The following is a 21,913-nucleotide window of genomic DNA, read 5'->3' as shown; positions in this document are numbered from 1 at the left end:
AAAAAAAAAAAAATCAGTCAAAAAAGCATCAAGTTACAGAAATAAGCCAGAATTGTGCATAACCCTAGTTACACCTATCCCGGGCTGAGGCCACAGTCACTTCTGGGTGAATACAGTCTTTTTCTCTCATCACGTGCAGCTGCAAACTCTTACCAATTCTTCTTTTATGTTCCTCCTGCCCATTCCATCATTGCGTTTGGGCCTTTTCCACCTCATGCCTGAACCACAAGGGACTGAAAGCATCTCCCTGCCTGAGTTTCCCCTCATTCTAACCCACCATTGCTGGATGGATCTTTAAAAACTAAAAACCAGCCCTAACCGGTTTGGCTCAGTGGATAGAGTGTCGGCCTGCGGACTGAAGGGTCCCAGGTTCGATTCCGGTCAAGGGCATGTACCTTGGTTGCGGGCACATCCCCAGTAGAGGGTGTGTAGGAGGCAGCTGATCGATGTTTCTAACTCTCTATCCCTCTACCTTCCTCTCTGTTAAAAAAATCATAAAAATATATTTAAAAAAAACAACAACAAACTAAAAACCAAGCAGCAGAAGAGCAAACCCCTTACACAATAACTGGTTTCCTCATGACATCCCTCTTTTTGGCCCCCAAGCTCATTGGCTTCCACACAACAAAATCCAGAGCCTTCAGCCAAGGCGTGCAAAGCTCTCCTCAAACTCCTTTGACCTCTATGGCCATCTCTGCAGAAGCCTGAAAGAGCACACCCCATTTCCAGCACAGTTTCAGGACTCAGGGCCCCTGGAGCCAGACACAGACCAGGGTTTCCGAGCCCCCACTACTCTGTTTCTGTCTCTCAGGTCCCATCCATCCTTCAGGGCCCCACCTCCTCCAAATCTTCCATGACTCCTTAGCCTTTGACCATCGTCCCCTCCTCTAGACTTCTGTCCTGACCCAGAATACATAGTTTATTCTATACAAGAGGCCCGATGCACGAAATTCGTGCAAGCGTAGGCCTTCCTTCCCCTGGCTGCAGGCACCCGGGACCCGGGCTTCCCTCACAACCCTGGCTTCATCCAGGAGGTCATCAGGTCTAATTAGCATACAGTATTACACTTTTATTATTATGGATACACCAACCAAGTGGACTGTAAACCCCCAGAAATCATGATGTTTAGGTAGGTCAGTATCTTCCTTATCTTCTGTACCAATAGGTGTTGGGATTAAAAAAAAAAAAAAAACAAGAAAGGGTAATGCCCTCTTTCTCTATTTCAGATCAGGCCCTCCTCCCCTGCCTGCACTCCCAAATTCTGCTGTAAAATACCCAGCACAACTCTATCCTATCCTGTGTAAAATAAGGAAGCCACATTCTAGGGAATGGAGAAGTTGAGAAAGCGAACTAACATATTTCTTTTAATGACTCAAATAGCCTAGGGAAGACAAATAAACAACTTGGACCTGAGACAAAAGGGAAGCAATCCAGGTGCTTCTGAGTCTGAGCCAAGCCAAACCCTGGCTGGACAGCCAGAAAGGCGTCAGCTACTGACCCATGTAGGCAGGATGAGTTGATAATAAAGGAAAGCTGATTACAAAAGAAAAAAGTGCAAAGTTGAACTTCAGTGGTCACCTCTGACATCCATTGTATGAGCTCAAATGGTTTTTTTAAAATGCCCCTCCCCCAACACACACATCTGGTGAGTAGAGTGTGCCGAGTGGTGGTAAAGGCCTCGAGCAAGGACCTTATCTGATTTGGGACCTGCAGGGCCGTGGCAGTCACCTCACAGTAGTGTAAACTTCTTGTGTGGAAGGGTAGATAAACTTCATTTAAAGGGAAAACAGCCTCCCGGCCTGGCTTAGTGGTTGAAGGATAGACCTGTGAACCAGGAGGTCATGGTTGATTCCCGGTCAGGGCACGTGCCTGGGTTGCGGCTCGATCCCCAGTGTGGGTCATGCAGGAGACAGCCGATCAGTGATTCTGTCTCATCATTGATGCTTCTATCTCTCTCTACCTTCCTCTCTGAAATCAATAAAAATATATTTAAATGAAATAAATAAAATAAATAAAATAAAGGGAAAACAAATATTCTGGGAAGAACTTGTTTGATAGGAAGTAGAACAACCTATCTGAATTCATGGGTTATATTGCAAATATTTAGGTTTCTTTTGTTAACGTAAAAATATTCAAACCTGTAAGGAATCTTCATTAGTTTATTTGAGCCAAACTGTCGATAATTGCCAGGAAGCAGAATCTCAATGGATTGGGATAATGCTCCCAAGAATGGCAGTTTTTCATCTACAGTATTTTTATACATTGCAATCAAGGGAGGGGACATAGGTGGGTTACATGAAATCCATTGGTGATAGATTAGAGAGGCAGGAGAAAGCAAAGCGGGCGGGACCTCTGGGATTGGATAAAGAGTAAAATGATAGACACTTACGTCTTTTACTTAGGTGGGTACAGGTTAGTTAACAGTCAACAAGTAACATGACAACAATAACAATGAAGGAATTTGTGGTATCTGTCCTGGCTCCCAGGGCATTTGGTTGTGCGCTGAGGGGTAGGGGGGGAGGAAGGTGAGTTACAAGTTACCCTGACATTTTAATGATATGTTAAAGTAGATACAAAAAGACAATAAGCTCAGTTAAGGTCAAGGTTGACCTTGTCAGGGAAGATACAGGCCTAGGAGGTGACTACCCACCATAACTGCTTTTAGTTAAAGTTTCATTTCAGACCATCCTTTGTGGTTACTTTAGGTCTTTGAGTTTGCAAGGTTAGCATATGGTCCCTTTCATCCACACTTTAAAAGAGTGAAAAAATTTTTGGCTTATCATTATTATTATTACTAGTGGCCTGGTGCACAAAATTCGTACACATTAAAAGGGAATTAATTAGAGGAATTATTTTAATATTGCTATTTGCCCTTTCTCTATAATAGAAGTGTAAGAGATGAAAGAAAATTAGTAAAATGTATATGAAAATCTTCCTCTTGTCATAGTCTGGAGTGCACCACAGGACCCAGAGTCAAGTCCCCACCCACCCATGCATGCCTTGAAATCGAACGAGACCCAGACCTGGCTGGCCCCACCCTTGTCAAGCCCTACTGGGCGGGGGTGTGAAGCCTCAGGTCCCTCAGTGCAGCACCGGGGTGGAGGGCGTGGCCTGAGGTCCCCCGTCAAGCCCCGCTGGGCAGGGGGGGCGTGGCCTCAGGTCCCCTGCCCAGCCTGACACCACACAGTCTCAGGTCCCTGATGATTGCTCATTAGGACTCATTACAGGAACCCTGCCTCTGCTGTGGGCACAGCCATCTTGTGACAGCATTATGGTGTGAGGGTCAATTTGCATATTACCTCTTTATTATATAGGATTATTATTTTGGTAGTCTCTTCATGATTCCATCCTGCCCACCTTTGCAAAACCCTGGCTAAAGGCTAAAGAGTAAAGTCCTCAAGGGCAAGGACTTATTCACTGCTGACCATACTTCAGTGGCTAAAACCTCTTCAATCCTAGGTTAATCAGGACATCGGACCCTCCTTCTGCCTTGTCCCCTCAGAGTCTTCCCCCAAGACCTAAGCCATCCCTCTCTCAAATCAGACTAGTCGTCAGTGACTCAGTGCCATCACTTACATTAATCAGATGAGAATAATCAGAGCTGAGGATTTAAAACCAGCCTTGAGGGGAGCAATTACAAAATAGCTTGATTTCATTTACCAGGGACTTTTACTGTTATTGCATATGTAAATAAGGGAGGCAACTATCATCCCTTTTTACAGATCTGATAAAGACATTACAGGGATTGAGTGCTTTGCTTAAGGTTGCACATATAGAATGTATCCGGACTGGCACTTAAAGTCAATACCCATCTTTTTTTTTTTTTAATCCTTACCTAAGGATATTTTCTCCATTGATTTTTAGAGAGAGTGGAAGGGGGGAGGGAGAGAGAGAGAGAGAGAGAGAGAGAGAGAGAGAGAGAGAGAGAGAAACATCCATGTGAGAGACACGTTGATTGGTTGCCTCCCGTACACGCCCGACCTGGGCCCAGGGAACAAACCTGAAACCCAGGTACATGCCCTTGACCAGAATCAAACCCATGTCCACTGAGCCACACCGGCCAGGGCAATTCCAGTCTTTTATTTTTTTTAATATTTTTATTGATTTCAGAGAGGAAGGGAGAGGGAGAGAGAGATAACAACATCAATGATGAGAGAATCATTGATTGGCTGCCTTCTACATGCCCCCTACTGGGGATTGAGCCTGCAACCCGGGCATGTGTCCTTGACTGGAATCGAACTGTTAGGGGCAAAGATAGAATATTGGGACTAGCTATGGTTATGGGAAATATTAACCATGCTCTGTTAACCATGATTGCCTTGTGTTGGTTAAAGAAAGGACACTCTGACCTGGCTGGGAGTTGTATGCCCCCGGGACCTGGGAGTCAACCTTGGAACCATTCTCATTCAAGAACTGCCTATTACCATGGAAAGATTAGCAACCTTGTTGCCCAAACAATGGAGTCCCACCTCAGCCTCCTAATTCCCCCGGTCTGTAATCCCTACTTCCCCAGGTAATCCTTGTCCTACCCTATATAAGCAGCTGCCTTCTGGGGGACTGGAGAGCAGACTTTTGTGGATGACCTGCTGCCGGCAGTATTGGAATAAACACTCACATGTGATTCAACCCTGTCTCTGCTTAGTTGGCTCAAGTAGTGACAGGCAGCCCAGACCCATTGATTGTCCTGTTACAGCACCTCGGACCCTTCAGTCCGCACGCCGGCCCTCTGTCCACTGAGCCAAACCAGCCAAGGCAGGATGCCAGGCTTTTAAGCCCAACAATATCCTTTTTCCTACACAAGTTGCTGCTTGGTAGCCGGTGGTGATAACAAAGCTATTTTTATTTGTAATAAAAAAATCTGTTCATATTTATGTTTAGATTTTTTTCTGGGAAAATGATCATCATTACTATCCTGATGGGTATGGAATACTGAAAATGTTTTTGTCTTATCTACGTTCCTGATTTTGGGATAGATTTTAGGATTTAAGTGTTATTGGTCACCTCATGTCTTTATGTATATCACAGTGAAATCCAGTTAGTTTTTTGGGTATTTAATAAAAACCCATGTGTATTTTATTTTTTCAAATGCAGTTGACACTCAGTATTATATTAGTTCAGGTGTACAGAATAGTGGCTTGACATTTATATAACTTATGATCCCCTCATAAGTCTAGTACCTTTCTGACACCACACATCAAGCATGTCACACTCGCAGCCCACAATGAATATTTTTGCAGCCCAGCCAATATAACGGCATGTAAGAAACATGTTAATAATAATTCCATAACTTAATTTTTACAATATTCTGTTATACATAATTATTAATAACTACTACAACGTTCGCTAACGACTGATTGCTGTAATCATGTTGCATTTATTTCCCTTACGCGCCTTACGCGCAGGTGCACCATTTCTCTCCACTAACACCAGCAGCGAATATTCTAGCAGCCGATTGGACTGACTTGTTTGGTGTGCACAACAGGAAATATTTTGCTTTCGGAGACCAAGAAAAATAGGTTTGTTTGCATTACTCTTATTAATTTGTGCCATTATTCGGTAAGTTAATGTTCAAGAAAATATTAATTTTTATTAAAATGTTCTATTATTTTATGTTAACTATTATTCATTTATTTCAGCCCTTTGTATTCAGCATGTCTCTATAGAAATAAACCTACGTTTCTATGAAAATTGAAGCTTTTGTTTTTTTGGGGCCCACATAAACTTCAACCTTGTTTATTTGGCCCGTGTTAGCCTTTGAGTTTGACATGCTTGCTTTATCTGGTAGATTGCTTGTCTCCAGTTTGTTTCTGTTGTGTGTTTTCTGGAGTTATGTCCTGTTCTTTCATCTGGGACATGTTTTAAAAACATGTTTGTTTAGTGCTTTATGTCCATTGTAATCTTTGTGGAAACTTAGAGAAACAAGTGTGTAAAACTGGCATTGTAATCTCCATTTTAAAGATGAGGAAACCATGGCCATGGTGACTATGTTGGTGAGACCAGGGTCACCCAGCTCTTTAGTGGCTGTATCAGTCAGGGTCCTGGCAGAACATAGAGGGCACACTCTAACGGGATAATTTCATCGTGTTTCAATAAAGTGGGGGCGGGGTGTGGGGAAACCACAAGGAACAGTGTGGTGCTCTACAGAGCTACCTGGGCCTGTGAGGGAGGGAGGAAGGCGCAGTTGCCAGAACCTAAGAAGAGAGACCTTCAGTCTGAGGCTATGGCAGCTCACAGAGACCTGGGAAATCAGGGGAACTAACACTCAACCTGTCTATCCTGCTGGGAGATCCTCACTGGCCTAAGTGACCCAAGGAGCCTGCTGAGATCCATATAGATCACTCTCCTGGGGCACAGACCAGATTAGACAAAAGTAAGGAGTAGAGCTGGGGTGGATTAAACAAACTAAAGATATCTAACACAGCCTTAACTGGTTTGGCTCAGTGGATAGAGCATTGGCCTGCGGACTGAAGGGTCCCAGGTTTGATTCCGGTCAAGGGTATGTACCTTGGTTGCAGGCACATCCCCAGTAGGGGGTGTGCAGGAGGCAGTTGATTGATGTTTCTCTCTCATCAATGTTTCTAACTCTCTATCCCTCTCCCTTCCTTTCTGTAAAAATCAATAAAATATATTTTTTTAAAAAAGTTATCTAGCACAGATGTGACCCCTGGTTAAACCTCCGACTTCCTGTCTTCTATTCCTTCCCATGCTCTTTCCAGAACACTGTGCCTTAGACAGACGATCTCTCCAGAGACCACCACTGGGCTCACAGCATTAAACTTTACGCTAGTTTCCTGAGACTGTGAGTCTCAGCCCCTACATGAGGACAGACTAACAATCCATGGAGCTGCAAATCAGACCGAGCCAGGCAGCTGGCCTTTAGGCCCAGCCAAGATGGCGGGGCTGGCAGGGTGAGAAAACTCACTCTGAACTCATTGCTGGCTCTTGGCCAGCACATGTTGGCAGAGATGTCCTAGAGTCTTTAATGCAACTACACTGGGCATTAGCCACAAGGCTGGCACAGCTTCAAGAAGAAAAATATCTAATATCTTTTGAATCTGGCACTTAGAGTATCCTGAAAGAAAGACTTCGTCTCACATCATTGTCTGTAGCGCTATCATTTGCACTTTACTCTGGCTTTATTTTTCTGTAATGCCCCTGGCATGAAACTTCAGGTTTTATGAAAAGGAATAATCTCAGGCTGTTGGAGTGTTCTCCGTTCGATGAGTTCTTTACTCACCTATATTCTTGGTTTCATGGGGGCGAAAGCCATAAAAGAGTTTAATAGACAGTTAAACCCAGGAGCTATGAGAGCAGTTAATGAGAAATGCAAAACCCAATGTTCTCATAGAACACAAACTCACCCGGAGGTCATGGGGAAAGAATTCTCTGTCCTAGCAGAATTGTTTCCAGAGAAATGAAGTTATGGTCATATGCAGCTCTTACGCAGGTCTAAGTGGTCATGTCCCTAGAAGAAGCATAATGGCTAGCGTCTACAATGACTTCGATACAAGCTTAATAAAACCAAGTCACTCTCCTTGTCCCTCACCCAGTAAAGCCATATGCACTGTGCATTTCCCCCCAGGGCTGAGGAAGGTTTTCCCCAGCTCCACTCTTAAGCAGTTTCCCTAGTGCTATTGGGATTGATCAAAGAGGCACAGAGCTAACCCAATGGATTCTCATGGCAATGGCTCCGGCACAGTGACCTCCTTGCTGTTTCTTCCTCAGGGCCTTGGCACTTGCTGATCCCTCTGTTTGGACCATTCTTACTGCAGATTTCTGCTAGGGGTGAGTATTTACCCAGAAGTGGAATTACTGGATCAAGCGATAATTCCATGTGTAATATATTGAGAAACTGCCATTCTGTTTCCTATGGTGGCTGTACAATTTCATATTCTCTCCAGCCCGTCTAACCTGCTTTTAGTTGTATATTTTGTGAAGTGTCTGTTCCCACTTTTACTTGAATGTAAGCTTCATGAGGGCAGATATTTGCTTCCCTAGAACCTTGCTTGGCACATGGTAGTTGATGATCAGTTAAGTATTTGTTAAATCAGTACAACTGGTTTGGTGCCTCTGACGTCATTTGCACTGTCTGGAACCTCTTTAAGACCCAGCTTAATGCTGACAGAGCCTTTCTTGACCCACCTTGACATGCCTCTTGCAATCCTTCCTCCTTTCTGCTCTGTGTTCATCCAAGAACTTGCCCCATCCCTCCCTCTGAATCTAAGCTTCTCAACGTTAGGGAGTATGGTTTGTTTGCTGTTGGCCTTTTGCCATCTTTCTGGCCCAGGGGATATATGCTCAACACACACCAGAGGGATGTTCTAAATATTCAGGCTACGTAGTGACAGTAAGGGCTAAGCTTGAGCACTCCAGAGCTCTCTAAAATCAGCCCCCCCAAAGAATCTCTGGCTGCATGGCCTTGGCACATGCCTCATTCTCTGAGTGTGGTCCTCCTGTGTCTGATAGGAGGTTCTTCTTAGATATTAGGGATACTGCGGGGCCATCTCTTTTGTACAGTCCTCATCTTTGAGAACCCACATCTGATATTGACAGAATAAACATGTAAAAAAGAGTTAAAGACTAAAAAAAAAGCCTGTGTCTAGAGCAGTTTTTGCCTTGTGGTTGGGTGTACCCAACCTCTCCCTCTCCTAGCTCCACTCCCACTGCTGCAGCTTCAGCGTTCGAAGCACCAAGAAACTCAAGGAGAATGCGTCCACTTCTCATTCTTGTTGAAAGAGAAAAATCCTCATGCTCATGTGATTTCACTTGGTTATTTTAAACTGTTTCTTTTTCTGTCCCATCCCCTGTGATATAACATTTGCAATCAAAATGAGAACTTTGTTTTTTACCTCCCTTTGCTCAGCTATTTGTGTATAAATATTATTTGAGTAAAATCTCTAAAGGACTGTCAATCCTGTCCACCCCACTCCCCTTCCTTCATACTTCCCAGGAAAGCCTTAATGTGTTTATACAAGAGAGGAATGTTTCCATGACACTTAAAGTCCGCCATGAATTTCTTAAAATCTTTTCAAATGCATAAAACAATTGTGGACAAAAGAAGGGCACTCTGTAATAAATCTGACTGAAAGTAACCTCACAGAGTGATTTGATAATAAATTCCCAACTGGGTAGGTCATGGTGAGTAGCCACACCCCAGGACTATAAAAAGGTTTATCTTTGCCTTAAGCAAGCCCTGTCCATTGTCTTTGTTCAGCTAGGTTAATCCACCTTTGAAAAGCAGAATAATTCTCTTTTTTCAGACCCCTTGGAGGCGTAACTACCCTCTAGGGAGCACATAATCTTACCTATCCTAAAATTCAATCATAGAGATTTTCCTGCCTTGCTTTCTTCCACTGTCCTGTGATCTTTCTTACTTTCCTCTTTAATCCAAAATGTATAAAGGTGTGGCTCAGTGATTGAGCTCGACCTATGAACCAGGAGGTCACAATTCGATTCCCGGTCAGGGTACGTGCCTGGGTTGTGGGCTCAATCCCCAATAAAGGGTATGTAGGAGGCAGCCAATCAATGATTCTCTCTCAACAGTGATGTTTCTATCTCTTTCCCTCTCCCTTTCTGAAATCTATATAAAACCTATCTATCTATATATATATCCTAGATAATAAAAGTCTAATATGCAAATTGTTCGACTGGGAGTTTGACCGCTCACTATGATGTGCGCTGACCACCAGAGGGTGGTACAGAACATGGCAGGCGTAGGCAATGCAGCTCTGGAAGCGGGTGGCAGTGGAGGTGCTGCTGGCCCTGATGGGCCCCCATAAGAGTGGGCCTGAGGCGGGATGGTGGAGCAGGTGAGTGTGCTGCACCAGGCCAAGGTGGTGCGAACAGGGGCCTGAAAGGCCCACACTGGCCCTGCAGACAGAGACCAGCAGTGGTGGTGGTGGGCGGGGCTGCCACCAGGCTCCCAGGCACTGAGGGAGCTGGGGGGAAGGGGAGCGGGGCAGCCTTATCAATCATCCTGGTGGAGCAGGTGAGGGGGTGGTGCCAGGTGGCAACAGCGGGATGCCAGGTGGAGCTGCGAGCCTGGGGGTGCGAGCTGGGGATGGATCCCCGAAGGCCACCCCAAGGGACCCCACCCGTGCACAAACTTGTGCACCGGGCCTCTAGGGTGTGTGTGAGTGTGTGTGTGTGTGTGTGTGTGTGTGTGTGTGTATGTAAAGGGAACTACAAAACTGTCATTCTCCAGAGCATTGGAGACCTTGCTGTCTCATGTTGTCAGTTTGGCTCAAATAACCTCTTATAAAAATCCTCTACAGGTTTGTGTTGTTCTTACATCAACCAAGTGCACTAACAATATTCACAGATTAAACAAATTGCTCATAATCTAACAACTCTAACACAACTCTTTATTTCTTACCAATTGCCTTCCAGTTTTACCCATTTGAATACACAGTTCATACTGTGGTGATCAGACCATAATACAACCTTGCATTCTACATTTTTCTCTCTACATCTACTTAAAAAATTACACATTTCCCCAAGTGTATTCTTCTTAAATATCACAATTTGGTAAATCCAGGTCAAATCTGTCCCTGATCGATGGCCCAGTGAGTGGGTACTAAGCTGCATAAGATGCAGAAAAATGAACGTTGTTCCTGCTCTCAAGGAGTTTACGGTCTCATGGGGAGGAGGTAAGACATAGTTCCATAAAACAGCCTCAGACAGCCAGTAGTTACATGGAAATATGTGTGGTACAAATAACAGCACACGCATGGTAAGCAGGAGTTCTAGGTAGTGAAGAGCTTATCAAGGGTTGAGGAACTGAGGAAGGCTGCCTCCTCCCTCCCTTCCCCTCCCCCCCCCCCCAAGATGAGGATTGATTTAGTTGTGATAAGCAGCTTTAAAGAGGCAGAGGGAAGGGAGGGGAGAGATGGTTCAGATAGGGAAAACTGGATGAAGCTGTAAAACACAGAAGACCGTTAGCTTGAGGGCCCCTGAGGCAATGAGCCCCACAGATACAAAAGGTGAGTTAGTTGGGGAATGGTAGGGCCAAGTATAGGAAGGTGGTGAGAATGAGGAAGAGATTTGGAGTTTCCTGAAAGCTGGACAGAAGTAAAGCTGATGTGACTGGGATGCAGGAGGGGTCTATAGCGACATTGGTGCAGAGTTGCATTGGTCTGGCAGGTGTGGTGTTGCTTTTGAGATGAAGAGAATCTATCCAGCCCAGCTGATGTGGTTCAGTGGTCGAGCATCAACCTATGAACCAGGAGGTCACAGTTCAATTCCCGGTCAGGGTATATGCCTGGGTTGTGGGCTCGATCCCCGGTGTGGGGCGTGCCGGAGGCAGCTAATCAATGATTCTCTCTCATCATCGATGTTTCTATCTCTTTCTTCCTCTCTGAAATCAATAAAAATATATGTTTGAAACAATAGAGGATCTATCCATCTAAATATCGCCAGGAGGTCAGGGGAGATGCTGAAGAGCAGACGGTCAAAGGGAAGGAGGTCCCAGGCCTTGGGAAGGAATGCACACCAGGAATAAACACGCAGGTCAAACCCAGACCTTGTCCCTCTGGTTCACTGCTCTGTTCCTGCCTAGAACAGTGCTGGGTGCAGAAGGAATCCTTGTAAGTGTCTGTTGAATGAGAGCTAGATCAAGTCTAATTTTGCACAATTTCTGTGCAAAGTTCAGCAATTCTTTATTTTTTCTCCAGGCCTCAGTGTCACCTCCCTGTGATGGAGTTATTTTTTCAAGTGCACCTGATGGTCTTTCAGAGCCAGGTCAAGCCAGGAGGCCATGTGAGTCTCAGGAGCTAATAATCCCGAGCCTCAGTGTGGCCCATGAGGATTAACACTTGGGGTGGGTGACTTGAGATCCCAGATCCCAGTTAGTCATCTGGCAGCTGCCTCTTGCCTCCCCTCCCTTGTTGCCTGTGCTTGAGCCTCTCTGGGGTGGTAAGAGGATATTGCCTGGAATCATTAATTATTACTGCTGGAAGGCAGCTTACACAACAGCACATGTGCCCTTGCCATTAGGCAGATGAACTGAGTCAGGCCTGAGGGAGTGAAGCTGATTCAAAACACGCAGTTTCCTGGTATCAGCTCAGAATCCAGCCTCATTCATGCAAGAATTTCACAAATATTACTGAGTGTGTGCTATGGTGAGGCCCCGTTTTGGGGCTGGAGATACAGCAGAGAGCAAACAGACAAAACTGCTGAGGTGGGAAGACCAACAGTGAGCGAGATAAGGTGGATGGTGAGAGGTGCCGAGGAAAAGGCAGCGGGGAGCGAGGGGGGTTTGCAGTTTAGAGCCGGAGATTAAGGAAGGCCTCAGTGAAAACATGAATTAGAACAAAGCGCTGAATAGGAAGTGGGAGGGAGCATGGGGCTCCTGGGTGCCGAGTGCTGCAAGGGTCCAGCGACAGGAGAGGGCCCGAGCCTCACTGTGGCCCATAGGATTAACAGCAACAGAGTGAGAGAAGAATAAGAGGAAACGGGGCCCGAGGCATAAAGAGGCTGGCTGAGGGGTCTCCGAGTCTGCTGTGAAGCCTTTAGCTTCGGTTCTTCCCTGCCTTAGTCCAATTCATAACCCTGCCTTTTCCTGGTGACTCTCAAGGGCGCTGGGACTTCTGTGGGCAGGAGAGAGAATGTGGCCGTCAACAGGGCTCTCCAAAGCACACAGCAGTGGGGTGGGCAGCTGCCTGGGCCACCTGTGCCAGGCCCACCCTGCACCCCTGCTCCAGAGGTCTTTCAGGCTGACAGGACATAGTGGCCTCCCGTCTCAGGACAGCGAGAAAGAGCACCGATGCAAAGCCAAGCCAAATCAGTTGAGCATGTAGATTTCTGCAAAATATCAGAGGAGCAAGCTCATCGCCGAAGCCAGTGCAAAGGGCAGGGTCAGAGTTCAGCAGCATTCCTGCCTTGGCTGAGTGAAGAGTAGAACCAGATATATTTATAGAAGAGCCTGGCAAACAGTGATGCCCTAATGGCGACCCATTTTAGTAATTCAGGCTTGTGATTTTTCGTGTCCCCTGCTTCCCGCCAGTGCTCCGTGCTCATGTGAAGGAGGTCTCTGCTCTGGCTGGTGTGAATGCCAGGCCCTGGGTGGGCAGTGAGGCAGTTGGTTGATTAGCACTGTGTTTTTTTTAGAACTGTTAAATACTCTTTATTTGATATTATACAGAAACCACACTAAAATGCCTTTCATTCAGTAAAAGGCAACAGTTTAGATACAGGGAATTTTACTAAATTGGCATAGTTGGGACCAAAGAGATAAAATGGTCACTGCCAGCTCATCCGCAGCCCTTCCTTTTAACAGGCTGATGAACATAACTTGAAACACGAGCAAGTCTTGCAGGTCTAAGAGACAGGGAAGGGATTTTCTCAGAATTTAAACATATTAATACAACCAGTCATATCAATCTAAATATCAGCCAGTCTCCTACAGGTTCTGAGATGGCACTCACCACCTCTGTGCAAAGTTGAACACTAGGAATCAAGTCCAACCATATTTTTAGAAGGGGTGACAGTGACAGTGCTTGCTGAACCACAATTATCACCAAAGCTCAAAAAGCTGACCATATTCATTTAACCACGAGCCAATCTTATTTAAATCAGGACTGCCTGAAAGAAATGCTCTATTAGCCGTTCATGATCTGAATTCTGGTGTATGAGATCAATTTAAATATGGTACACATAAAAAAAGTCATGAGACATTTGTAATAAATAAGGCAGTGGCCAACTATTACTCATTAGTAGCTTTTTTGAGATAAGCTATCAAGTCTGCCCTTTCTGCACTCTCCTTAACGCCAGCGAAGATCATTTTTGTTCCAGGGATGTACTTCCTGGGATTCTCCAAATACTCCATCAGTGCAGCCTCACCCCAGGTGAAACCTTTGTTCTTGTTGGCATCCGTGTAAGAAAATCCAGGGGCCTGGCCTGTCTTTTGCCCAAAGAGACCATGGAGATTTGGCCCAGTCTTGTGCTTGCCTCCCTTTCCACAGTATGGCACTGGGCACACTTCTGAACAAAAATCTTTTTGCCCTTCTCAACATCACCCATTTTTATTTATTTATTTTAAAATATATTTTATTGAATTTTACAGAAAGAAAGGGAGAGGGATAGAGAGTTAGAAACATCAATGAAGAGAGAATCATTGATCAGCTGCCTCTTGCACACCCCCTTCTTGGGGATGTGCCCACAACCAAAGGTACATGCCCTTGACCGGAATCGAACCTGGGACCCTTGAGCCCGCAGGCTGACGCTCTATTCCACTGAGCCAAACCGGTTAGGGCTCAACATCACCCATTTTTAAATCACTTGTTAGTCGTGCATGACACGGAGAACCCCACTCGCAAGCCGGACGTCCCGCTCTCTAACAGCACTGTGGTTTTAGAGCAAGTTCCTGCCGTCAAGGGCTCCTACCCTGACAGACCTTGGGGCAGAGCCGGGCGGGCAGATCCACTTCCCTGGGCATCTCAACCTCTCCTGGTGGCGAGGCCCCTCCTCTCTGTGGGTGGCCTGAGAAGGGTCTGGGTAGAGCCAGAATCCAGGGCCAGGCCACTGTCAGAGTTCGGTCAAGTTGGACTTGAACTCGGCTCTGGTGGTGATCCTCTATGTGCCCCTCTCCCTCCCCCAAGACAGTCCAGTTCAGAGTTAAAGTCAACTCAATTTCACAATCACTTGTAATTTTCTAGCTGCCAGACACCTGATCTGTTGCAGGAATACTAAGATTGAAAAGGCATGAACCCAGGCCCTGGCCAGGTAGCTCAGTTGGTTAGAGTGTCATCCTGATACACCAAGGTTGCAGGTTCCATCTCTCCCCGCTCCTCTGTCTCTCAAATCAATCAATAAAAATTTTGTTAAAAAGGCATGAACCTTCCCTCCCGGGATTTTGAATCTATTGTATGTGTATGGTGGTGGTAATGGTGGTGGAGAAAGGTACGTGTGTGTGTGTGTGCATTAACTCACACATGCTTGTGGGAGGCATCATGAGATATTAGTAGGAAGAATCCTGAACTAGAGTGCAATGGCCGCCTCCCAAGTCCCCGTGGGCCTCTGGGTCTGCCACTTGTCTTCTCGGAGTCTTGGCTTCCATTGCTGTTCAGCACAGGCGGCAGCTGACACCTTATTGGCCAGCAGCATGCCGCTGCTCTCAGCGAGGTCCTCCTTGGTGAACACAAGCCCACATTCCCCCAGATATCGGGCAGCAGTTTCTCCAGAGCTGGGTTGCTTTCCAGATGTCCCCGGATGGCCTTGCGCCTCATGGTGTTCTTGCCCATCAGCACCACAGCCTCCCCGCGGAGGGACATGCGGATCTGCTGCATCTGCTTGGAGCCCACATTGGCTGCTCCCACAATGAAGCATTTTGGATAACCATCCCAAAGGTGGATGACCTTAAGGAAGTAGTTGGACCTCGAGGTCACCCTGTTTCCCTGGGCAGCATGGTGGTGCATCAGGGATGGACGCACAGGGTTTAAAAATGTCACTCTCATGAGGATGCCTGACTAGAGGAGGGCCTGCTATGGTTTTTCTAATAAATTCATAAACATTTCTAAAATTTCCCACACTTAATTTTTAATGTGGGAAAGATTGACAGATATAACGCATATGAACAAAACTCCTTAGGGTTCTCAATAATGTTTAGAGTATAAAGGGCCCTGACCTCCCGCACTTTGGAACTACCCATTTAGAGAGAGTAGTAACAGAGGGGATGAAGAGGAAGGGACTGTGGTAGGCAGCTATGGAGATTTCCAAGCGAAGTGATTAAGGTGCCGCCTGCTTTCTTTTTGTTACTTACAGTAAAACACAGGAGGAGAGAGATCAATTGAGGGAAGGACTATTAAACAAAAAGGAGCAAGGATGTGATGGTTTTATAAATGCTCAGCCTCTCCAGAGGAGAAGATGCTAAAATTAAGGAATGATTTCTGAGAAAGGTTTAAACCCAAGGTGCAGTGCCAACAGTGATCTAGAGATAGAGCAAAGGGCGTGACTGCCTTTTGTTAAGACCCAGAAATATCAATGGTAGAACCTCGTAGTAGCATTCAGACGCACAAAGGACCCTTTTGAAGGCTGCTCGCTTTGCAGATTCTCGCCATCAAACCGTAGGACCTCTAAGATGAACAACATAGACTGAGGAACAAGAACAGAACCAGAAACAAGGAGGCATCGATCGGACTGTCGGGCCTCAGAGGGAGGCTAGGGGAGGGTGGGGGGGGGGGGGAGAGATCAACCAAAGGACTTTGTGTGCATGCATATGAGTTCAACAGGGGGTTGGGGCATCCGTGGGGAGGTGTGTGGGATGGGAATGGGGGGATGAAGACAAATATGTGACACCTAAATCAATAAAGAAATTAAAAAATAATAATTAAAAAAAAAAAAAAAAAAAAAAAAACAACCTCTAAGAAGCTTAAGGGCACTATCCCTTTGCCTGTCTCAGTAGGAAGCCAAGGAAAAGGGCTTATCTCTACAGAGATTTGTGGATGTAGCTTTTGGCTAATGGGGTGAACCCTAATTAGAATCATATGAGACCCTCTAAGCTTCTGTGAGGATGACATCAGCAAAGACAGTGCCAATTTGGATCGAAAGGGACAGAGACAGAATAGTACACACTAAAAAAAGGCCATTGGTCCTCCAAAATTCTACTGGCGGGAAAAAAGCTGAAAAAACTACCCCACTACAAACACATGTGCTACCTTTTAAAAAGAAGAAAGGCCCAGATGGCAGTACCTAGAACCATGGAGAATGATTCCTAGTCCTTGAAACCTAATGAAGTCACTTCCAACATCTGCCTGGATGGGTTTTGGAATTGCTTTGAAGCTTTGTGGAACTTCTTTAAGGCTCCCACTTCCCCATTTTTGAAGAGGAATGTCTACAGCATTTATCCGATGCCTGTTCCACGCGTGTGTATGTATATTCATGTGTAACATGTCTAGTTGCACAGATCCACAGATTGAGAGGAAGAGCTTTCAAAGAATTACACTGGGGTCTGACCAACACCTGGTTCTGATTTAAATAACAGTTCTGGATATTGAACTAATGCTGTAATGGGATGCGGCTTCTGAGGACCTAGGGAGGGGACGAATGTATTTTGCATGTGAGCGGGGATGTGAATCGTGGGGTCCTGGGGGAAACTGTGGTAGCCGCTCCCAAGGTGGCCCCCAAAGATCCCCACCTTCTGGTTCTCAGGCTTCGTGTAATCCCTTCTTTTAGAGTGGACCGAGGGACTTAATTGTACTGAATAGCATATTGACATGTCATTGTGAGACTATAAATGTCTGTGTGTGTTTTTATTGTGGTACAATATACATAACATAAAATTTACCATTTTAACTGTTTCCTAGGCGCACAGTTCATCGGCATTAAGTACGTCCACATTATGCAATCATCAGATCATTAGTACCACCCATCTCCAGAACTGTTTGCATTTCCTCAAACTGAAACTGTACACATTAAACTCTCCCTCCCTATTTCTCCCTGATCCCCCCCTCCCCTTCCCCAGGCAACCACTAGTGAGAGGAAGTACTTTCAAGGAACTATACTAGGGGCCTGATCCACACCTGGTCCTGATTTAAGTAATGAATTTCTGAGTATTGAACTAATGCTGTAATGGGATGCAGCTTTTGAGGATCTTGTGAGGTTACCAGTCCCTGGCAACCACTGTTCTACTTTCTGTTCCTATGAAAATAACTACTCTAAGTATCTCATATATGTGGAATCATGTGATATTTGCCCTTTTGAATATTTGCTTATTTCACTTTGCCAAATGTCTTCAAGGTTCACCCAAGTTGTATCAGAATTCCCTTCCTTTTTTAAAAAAAAAATACTTTTATTGGTTTTAGAGAGGAAGGAAGAGGGAGGGAGAGATCGAAACATCAATGATGAGAATCATTGATCGGCTGCCTCCTGAACGCCCCCTACTGGGGATCGAGCCCGAAACCCAGGCATGTGCCCTTGACCGGAATCGAACTTGGGACCCTTTGGTCCATAGGCTGACGCTCTATCCACTGAGCCAAACCGTCAGGGCGTGAATTTCCTTCCTTTAAAAAAATTTTTTGAATTGATTTTTAGAGAGGAAGAGAGAAAGAGAAACATCGATGTGAGAGCAGAACATCAATTGGCTACCTCCTGCACAATCCCTACTGGGGATCGAGCCCACAACCTGGGCATGTGCCCTGACCGGGAATTGAACCAGCAAACTTTTGGTGCATGGGACAATACCCAACTAACTGAGCCACACCAGTCAGGCCAGAGTTGCCTTCCTTTGTAAGGCTGAATAATATTCCATTGTATGTATATACATTGTATGTATATTCCATTGTATGTACATCTTGTTTATCCATTCATCCATCCATGGACACCAGGGTACTTCCACTTTCTGGCTATTATGGATAATGCTGCTATGATCATAGGTGTACAAGTATCTCTCTTTTTTTTTTTTATAAGTTCTTTTTTAAAATATATTTTATTGATTTTTTTACAGAGAGGAAGGGAGAGGGATAGAGAGTTAGAAACATCAATGAGAGAGAAACATTGATAAGCTGCCTCCTGCACACACACACACACCCCGCCACTGGGGATGTGCCCGCAACCAAGGTATATGCCCTTGACCAGAATCGAACCTAGGACCCTTCAGTCCGCAGGCCAACGTTCTATCCACTGAGCCAAACCAGCTAGGGCAAGTATCTCTTTAATGAGCCTCTGTTTTCAATTCTTTTGGGTACACACCCAGAAATGTTTGTTGTTTTAAGCCACTAAATTTGGGGGTAATTTGTTACATAGCAACAGATAACTAATAAAGGAGTAGATGTGAGAGATATCACAAACAGAAATGTCTTTTTACCCCATTTATCATGAAAATTTCCCATGTATAGAAAAATTGAAAGAACTTATCAATGAATATCCATATATCATGACATAGATTAAACTATTACTAGTTTGCTATATTTACGTTTAAATTAGGTTAAATAACATATAGTATTTATTTTCAGAGGTTAAAATTAATATAATATTGGCAAAAATCATATGGTTCAATTTTATATCTTTTTATACTTTTATGGACCATTTGAAATTATATTGCAAACTTCATTATATTCACATATAAATACTTAAGCATCTCCTAAAAATCAAGATATTTTTCCCTATTAAAAAACACACCATTATTACATCTAAGAAAATTAATCTAATATCATCTAAGAAAATTTCACAAAATTTTATATATATACTAGAGGCCCGGTGCATGAAATTCTTGCATGGGTAGGGTCCCTAGGCCTGGCCAGCGATCAGGGCCCTGGTGGTCAGCGCACGTCATAGCAAGCAGTCGAACTTACAGTTGGTCGAACTCCCAAGAGGACAATTTGCATATTAGCCTTTTATTATATAGGATTCCCAAATCAGATTTCTTTGGCAGTGCCTAAAATGTGTTCTATAGCTGGATTCTGAACTAGAAAATATGGTTCATACATTGCATTCATTATTATACCCTTTTGGTCTCACACACATGCATGTGTATGTTGGTGAATAGACGTGTTCTTTAGATTCTCTAAGTGGTGATATACCAAAGGCTGAGAAGTAGTGATATAAAAGTAGTAGATGATTGACTTGAAGCCAAACACCATGACTGAGCAACAGTCCACTAGAAGGCTGGTTTGGGGGTGACTAGCATAGCTTTAGACAAGTAATATAATCTCTTTGTCTCTAATTTTCGAATAATAAGATTGGTCCATCAACCTCAACGGGAAGGTACATGTGAAAATACTTTGCACCTCAGAGATGGTTCAGACCATCCAAATCTATGCCAATGTTAGTTTCTAAGTTACAGGGAATTCAAGTTTCTGAGACCTTTGCACTCTGACCTCTACCCATGCTACAGTGAGGAGAGAAAGTGTGAAGTCATAGGCTGGTGTTATATATTTCTTCTTCTGGTCACACTCTGGGTGATGGAACCTGGAGAGAAGACAAAGTGTGGGTTCATGCTTTGATTGGGGTAATACCTGCACGTCCACACGTGGTTGCTCTTGCCTTGTCTGGTTGAGGGCCTGCCTGGCAGCCTGGCTAGACTCCTGCCTAGAAATGAGATAGAATGGGAATAGCCCAAGGCTTGTTACTTACTCCCCATGGAGTGCCTTCCCAGGACTTAAGTTCTCTCTCTCACCATGGGTAACTTGCACAAGTTACTTCAATATCCTTCCCTCGGGAAATGGTAATCTTGCTTCTCTATGCTTCTTCCAGAGGCCCTGGAGTACTTAGTATTTAGGAAGGCTGGGTGAGGGGAAGGGACCAGAATCAGGACGCAGCTTTCCTTGGCCAACTGTTTCAAGTGAGTAAGGTGAGAATGATGAATGCCACGTGGCCCTTGAAAACTGGAGCCCTCCCTTGATAAAAAAAATTTTTAAAAAATGCAGTTGAGGAAAAAGAACTATAAAACCAGAGTGATCTCTATTTTAATGAAAACACCCTCTTTATTGATAATAAGCTTAGAGAGATTTAGTTGGGTAAATTCCTAACAATACCTCCTTCAAGTTCTATGCCAGCTTTTGTTCTCAAATGCCAGGTGTGGATTTCCCAATATAATATCTTTATGAAACGTGGCAAGTTTAAACACAACCATTTTACTATTGCTCACCTCTGAATTCTGTTTTATGTTCTCAAAATGCTTAAGATTTTTAAAAAGGTGTTAATTAATCTTTCAGTAGCTTTCTATTTAATAGCTAGGAACTTGACCAAACTATGTGATCCTTATAAAACCTTATACTCTTTGGGAGTCAGTAAGAAGATGAAATCCAACAGCTGTGAGTTTGGATAAGCTGCTGACCTAATAGTTCGTAAGCTATTTAACATCTCTAAACCTTGGTGTCTTTATTTGTAAAAGGGTGGGACTCAAAATTCATTCTGACAAATGCATTTTGAATGTTTACCACATGCCAGACACCAGGGAAATAAAAAAGACACATTCCTTGCTCTCACTGAACTTATCACAAGACATGAATACTAAACAATAGATCACATAATTAAGTAGTTAATTCCTCGGCAAATGCTGTGAGGACTAAGAGTCAGTCAGCAGCCCGGCCAGTGTGGCTCATTGATTGAACGTCAACCTATGAACCAAGAGGTCACGGTTCGGTTCCCAGTCAGAGCACAAACCCAGGTTGCAGGCTTGATCCCCAGTGTGAGGTGATCCCCAGGAGACAGCCTATTGATGTTTCTCTCTCTCATCAATGTTTCTGTCTCTCTATCCCTCTCCCTTCCTCTCTCTCTAAAATCAATACAAACCTATTTTTAAAAAATCAGGCAAATTAAAAACTGGTGGCCTAACAATACTTGTTAGTTTTGCTAACAGTCCTAATTGGTATAAATATGTATTGGGTATTATTCCTCCCTAATTGTTTGCATATACAATTGACCTTTGAACAAGGGTTTGAACTGAGGGGGTTCAAATACATAGACGTGTCTCAACAAATATGTACAGTCCTGTAAATGTATTTTCCTATTCCTTATGATTTTCTTAATAACATTTTCTTTCCTCGAGCTTACTTTATTGTAAGAATACAGAATGTAATACGTATATAACATACAAAATATGTGTTAATCAGCTGTTACGTTATCGGTAAGGCTTCTGGTCCACAGTAGGCTATTAGTAGTTAAGGTTTGAGGGAGTCAGAAGTTATGCACGGGTTTTAGACTGTGTGAGTGTTCAGTACCTCTAACCCCCACATTGTTCAAGGGTCAGCCGTATTTAAGTGGTTCAAAGTAACAGCACCATGTGACTTAGTTGTGTGTTCCTTATAGCAAATGGGCGGACAAGCATTCCTCTTTACGTTGGGGACGTGGTCTTCCCAACCGAAGGAAAGAAGCTGAGCTTGTTGCTAATTACTATTAGGAAGAACAGTGTAGCCTTAACATTAACTAGACCCGCAGTGCCTAACCTGTGAGCCCCGAGCCCCCAGGGGAGTGCGGG

General features: G+C 44.5%; 2 pseudogenes; both read right to left on the bottom strand.

The window, feature by feature from the left end:
• Positions 1-13,611: 13,611 nt before the first annotated feature.
• Positions 13,612-14,019, bottom strand: LOC103292617 (cytochrome c-like; annotated as a pseudogene).
• Positions 14,020-14,976: 957 nt separating this feature from the next.
• LOC103299074 (60S acidic ribosomal protein P0-like) lies at positions 14,977-15,413 on the bottom strand (annotated as a pseudogene).
• Positions 15,414-21,913: the final 6,500 nt, after the last annotated feature.

Source organism: Eptesicus fuscus, chromosome 16 (assembly GCF_027574615.1).
Source record: "Eptesicus fuscus isolate TK198812 chromosome 16, DD_ASM_mEF_20220401, whole genome shotgun sequence".
NCBI classification, from domain to species: Eukaryota; Metazoa; Chordata; class Mammalia; order Chiroptera; family Vespertilionidae; genus Eptesicus; species Eptesicus fuscus.
Note: the sequence above shows the minus strand (reverse complement) of the source record. Positions and strands in the feature narration are given on the sequence as shown.